This window comes from Clupea harengus, chromosome 3, assembly GCF_900700415.2.
Source record: "Clupea harengus chromosome 3, Ch_v2.0.2, whole genome shotgun sequence".
In the NCBI taxonomy this organism is placed as follows: Eukaryota; Metazoa; Chordata; class Actinopteri; order Clupeiformes; family Clupeidae; genus Clupea; species Clupea harengus.
The window spans coordinates 4,103,153-4,109,152 of NC_045154.1; positions in this window are offsets into that span (position 1 = coordinate 4,103,153).

Consider the following 6,000-nt stretch of genomic DNA (forward strand, 5'->3'; position numbering starts at 1 on the left):
ATGTGTTCTAAGGTGACAAAAATGTAGGGGAAACTTCTAATTTCATATGGTTAGTTTACATATTTAGACCATTGACCTACATTGGTCTTGGCAAACAGCCATACAGAAAGAACCACAAAGAAACACCTAGATAGAGGCCTTAAAAGAGCCTGCAGAGCGTTCACACTTGGAGATGATCCATGGGCATCCCCTTATTGTAGCTTATCGATTACAATAAAACTTCCAGATTCCTACAACCAGTCTCCGGCCTTCTGATTGAAAAGAAAGGTGTAGTGAGACGCTGTCTCGCCACAACAGTTTTCTTCAATATTACAGTCCTCCAGTGATAGTTGTCTGTACATCCATGACTGCATTGAAAACAGGAATTGCTTATTTGGCATGACTTACTTTTCAATTTGATGTGGTAATCCGCCTGGGGTCTACAGTGAGTCCGTTATTTGCCAGTGCTCTGTCCCTAGGTGGGCCATGTCCTGTGCCCATGGCCGAAATGAGTCAGATAGTACAGCGTTGGCTCATACTAAGCTGAGCTGATGGATGACATGGGAAGGGAGCTGGGGAAAGGTTCCCCCACCCCTACACTTTGGAAGGGGATCATGAAGGCGAATGACCTCATCCTACGGAACTCTTGCAAGGCTGTCCAAACCGGTGGGCGCTTCATGGCTCGGTCTGTTCCGGGGCGAATGTGTACTCAGTAGTATCCCTCATGTAGCAATGTGATGATAAAAAGGAGGATGAGGCATTTAAACTATGCCTACCCAGGAAGGCCACGCTTCAGTCACCGACACCCTGGAGGCCTCCTCAAGCCCCCTCTTTGGCCGCCCCCAACGAAAAGCAGACCCACACACAAAGGCTGATACTGATTTTAATAGCATCCGGGTTGCCCAAGGCACTTTGTATATTTGAAATAATTCCCCTCCTACATGCTCTACCGTTACACACAGACCTACGGTCTCAGGTGAACGTGGAAATACACCATCCCCACCCCGACTGGGTGGTGCTCTGGGCTTGGTCTGTGAAAGGTCGAACCTCAATGCATTAGGGCTACTCCTGTGTGGTAGCTGTGGGTAGACGAAGCGTAGACCCTAGACCAGTGGTTCTCAACATTTTTTCAGTGATGTACCCCCTGTGAAATATTTTCCAGCGCAGAGCATTTTTGATTGAAAAAAAGATAGAAGCGCTATGCCATCATTGTCTGATTTATTAAACTGTCAACACTGAACATTTAACATTGTTGCATTGAACTGAGTTTTAGTGAGAAACTTGTGCTTGTGCTTCACTGAGAAGCTTTGTCATTATGTCAGTATTGGTGGCAGGGAGGCAACTGCTGTGATCAAGCTCTTCTCCAGGCAGAGTCTGTTTCTCTGCTTTGTTTTGATCACAGTCATTGCAGAGAAGGAGGCCTCACATAAATATGTGGAGGCAAAGGTTAGTAGCTGCTCCAAAGCTTTCTGTCCCAGGTCAGGGTGCTCCTGCTTCACACACACACAAAACTGTGTGAGTGTGGATGTGGCAAACTTCATCTGGAGGCCATGGTCAGATGACACTTCCAGGAGTGTTTCCTGATTAGTGACAGGTAGCTTGCTTCCGTTTGTTTCGGACAAGTGAAATGGGTTTCTGACCCAATCCAGCTGTTTAGATTTCTCCTCCATGTCAGGAAAGTAGGAATGGAAATTTTCAATCAAGTTAGTCAAATGTCCCACGATGAGCAACTTGACTGAAGCTCTGTCCACATCCTCACTAGAGAGAAAATCATCCACCTGAAAGCAGGTAAAATCCCCCTGTGCAGAGGCTCTTCTCCATAGCTCTGCTTTCTTCAGGAAGCCACCCACCTTGTCATACCGTTTTAAAATGCTGGTGTCTTTTCCCTGCAGAGACATATTCAGTTCGTTCAGTTTGCTGAATATATCTGCCAGATAGCACATCTTTGCAAGCCAGTCTGTGTCCTGGAACAAGGTGGCATGGGGAGATCTGTGCTCAATCAGAAATGTGTGTACTTCAGATCGTAATTCCAACAATTCCATTCCGACGATCAATACACATGGCTGGCACACACACACACACACACACACACACACACACACAAGAGCAATAGTAATATCAATTTATATCAGCGCAAACGCTCACAGGCATACCCACACGCACAAACGTAGGCCTACGGAAATAAATACAAATATCCTGCTTATTATACGGTTACTTGCCAAAACCATAGAAGACATTCCTCCAAAATACCTCTTTTTAATGATTTTGTTGCCATTTCGTGATTTCCGCTAAGAAAAAATAGTTCTTCACGCAATTGCGCAGCAACCCACCTTCTGACTTCAAGTTTCAATGACTTTCCGTTACATTAAATGACCGGACTACTTGCGGAATGAAATGAAAGATGTGAATTAGAAGCACAAAACCCGTTACCAATGACAGCGGTCATAAACTTTTCGCATTTCGGATGCTAATTTTAAATATATCTTTAAAAAATCTCACGTACCCCCAGGGGTACGCGTACCCCCGGTTGACAACCACTGCCCTGACGATCGGCCTACCGGATGTAAATTCTTCAGTTTACTAATGGATTAACATGACAACGTAAACGTTTGCCGATAACACACTCCGTCCGATAATTAACACTGTTACGATAGGTAGGTAGCTCACGTAAGATACTGTAATTTAAGCTAACCAATTAAATTACTTTCACACAAAAAACCCAGCGATTATGTGTGTTTGTGATGTGTCACATATATCCTTTATCAATCACTCACGTTATTGACGTTTATGTTATTTACCGTTACAGTAACACCTAACACAAGTGTAATTCAGTTGCTATTAATGTTGAACAGCAGCGTTAAACATGACACTACATTAAAAGTCAGGCAAACGACATTGTAGCTCAGCGAAAAAATGAAGGTCTTGGTTTTAGCCAATGGTGTTTTCCGTTCCTGCCTGGTAACTAATCTTAACCAGTCAAACATTCTAGAATTACATCCGGTAGGCCGATCGTCTAGGGTCTACCCTTCGTCTACCGACAGTAACTACCATCAAGAGTGCAAGGGCCTCATCCACTAGGTCATGACTATAAGTGGCTCCGCCTGCCTATTGCTCTCAGCTCAGTTTTCGCTGAGATAATAGTCTGGAAACCCATTCACAAGATAATAATAATAATAATAATAATAATGTATTTTATTTGTAATGCACTCTTCATTCAAAAGAATCTCAGAGTGCCAACATATTAGAAACTAAGATGAATCGCTTAGCAACTCTGAAGGTTGGACCTATCAGCAACCAGTGGCTAAACGCTAATTTCTTGATTTAAGAGAAGCATTTGTTTCAAAATAGTGGCAGTGCCAGAGATAGGCGAAGCGATATAAACAGTAGTAGCAATGCTGTCAAACATATGCCAATTGGTTAAAGACTGGTTTCAAAATGTCACCCACCAGCTGGTTCATTATCAGGGTTTTGTCTCTGACATACTATGCTTTCTCTGCCATTATGGTGTACTTGGAAGCCATTTTTTCATGTCATTTTGGCTTCGCTAAGGACATTGTGGGCCAGCTCCCACTAGTCTGCAGATATGCTTCCCTATATTAACCAGTGAAGTAGAGGAGCTCACTGCTTTTCACCCACCTCCTTTTTCCTTCACAGAGGATTGGAGGTTGAAAACTATGTGTCCTGTGCAAGCTCTGATTGAAAGAAAGAGTGACCAAACCTTTGTTTCCTGACCCCCCTCTCCCTAGCTTGTGGAAGCCATAGTTATGGCATATGATTCTAAAGGGTTACAGCCTCCCCCAGGCCTGAGAGCTCCCTCCACATGGGGTATGGCTGAGTCCCGGGCCCTATTCTGGGGAATCTCTGATCTGCTATGCTGCCTGCTGGACAAACCCGGGCACCTTTGTGAGGTTCTACCATCTTGATGTCACTAAGACCCCGGTTGCTCACTCCGCTCTGAGCGTGGGTTCTACATGAGCGTAACCCCATCTCACCCCTTCTGTCCTGTGGCCACCCACACAGTAGGCTGTTACATGTTGGGCTTAATACATAGAAATGAGTCTGTCACCACCTCTCCGAGGCACTGAGGGGATCATCCTTCTGGCTACAAAAGTAAACTGCATGTTTTCTACAGTTATTTTCTACAGAAACTTAAACTAGAGAAACTGTAGAAACAATCATTTCCTACAGTTTCTTTACAGTTATTGCGGTAAACACACACAGACATTGAGGTATCTCTGTGAGGATCCTTTCCATGTTTGTCTTTCCAAAAACAAGTGGTTTACTTTGACATGGATTACATTGTATAGCTGTTTTGAGGTTGCCCGTTATAGCGTTCTAACTCAGTACTGCACCAATTTCGATTGTTTTTGTCTCTAGTAAAAAATTGGTCCTAAAAAGATGGGAAAATAGGGCCCAGGTTAAAAAATCCGGAAATGTCCCTGTACTCCTTGCTGTTGCTTTAATGTTTCACTGTGCTCAGATTAGCCAGGATGAATGTGTGCAAAATCATGATTGATTTATTCGTACCTGACAGTTGGTATGTTAAACGTAATATTATTCAAGTTATTCAACTATGCACCAACAGAACTGTCAATTTATGTAGGTTTTATGCCAGGTATTTCAAAGTGTTGGTTGGTAGTGCCAATCAACATGTTAGCCTTAATCACAGTTGAAAGGAAATTGTGGAAGATTAGTGAGGCACACATATGCACAGCATCACAACATCAGCAGTCTTTCCTACCTGGGTCATCTGAGTCATCATTACTGCACACAATTGCACATCTCCCCTCGATGGATTGGCTCTTCCCCTTAGCACAGCCTCGAAAGCAATCAATCTGTGGAAAGGTCAAAGACATCAGGGTGCCTTAACCCAGAGCTCTGGGAATCAGAGGCCATGGACTGGCTCCAGGAAACTGTAAATGATCCAGGTCCCTAACCCCCTGGTGTTTTCTCTCCGACTGATATACTAGAGAAAGGCCCTCGTTATCTTCCTTCAGTTTTAAATTGGAACTTTCTTTCGCCAGCATGAGTGATGATGACATCGTTAGTCAGCCGGGTCAAGGCCAGGCCATTAGTTTGGATGGAAGACAACAGAGGGAGATCACTGTCAGCGACAGGACACATCAAAACCGACACAATGCGGAACTTCGGTATTTACTGTCAATATTATGACTGGCTGCTGTGCAAATACATCAAAATGTGAGGAAGATTGATCTGTTCCTGTAGTGCTCTACTGAGTATGCCAGACTCTTTTATTAAAACCCAGACACTGCACTCTCAAGCTGAAACTTCACAAACCCTTCCTATGGTGTGTGGTGAAACAAAGCAAAGAAGGAAGACCATGTAATTGCTGTTGGAGGTCTGATGTTAACAGAAATAAATGACCTTCAAAGTCCAGGTACTAAATCACTGTCTCTATAGTAAAAGTTTCCAAGATAGCTCAGTGGAAGACTTTATCAGAGAATCTGCCTGGCTGCCTCTTGAAGTCTCTTTAATTGATTGTGGGGGAAACGGATGCCAGTGCTAGCACCTTTAATGGAAAGGGTGAAAGAGGTAAATTATGTCTCGGGTTGAAGTTGAGTGCTCCATCTACCAAGTCTACCTGCTCCATGTCTAGGCCCACCTATGAGCAAATCTGTATAGCAATGTTTTTGTGCCACGGTGTTATGTCTACATTGTACTATCACACTAGTATACAGATGATTTTATTGTTACTGATGAGTTTCTATAATCAACCTGTAATTGTATCCCAATGAGCCATTAATCTGACTAAGAATTTCTTCAGGTCAGAATGATATGGCATATATGCATGGCAGTGCTCTATTAAACAATTATTTGGCCACATTGTAGACAAGAAGCATGCATTACTTAGTCAACGCATGAAGAATAAATGATGGATGAAAGCCAGCTTGGCCATTAGGGTACATGATTTCCCCACATCGTGGAAAGTAAGAGGCACAGAAATAGAGAGGTGTCTTGTTCTTGCACAGCAGTGGCAGCTGGTGAACGTTTTAGTGGGTG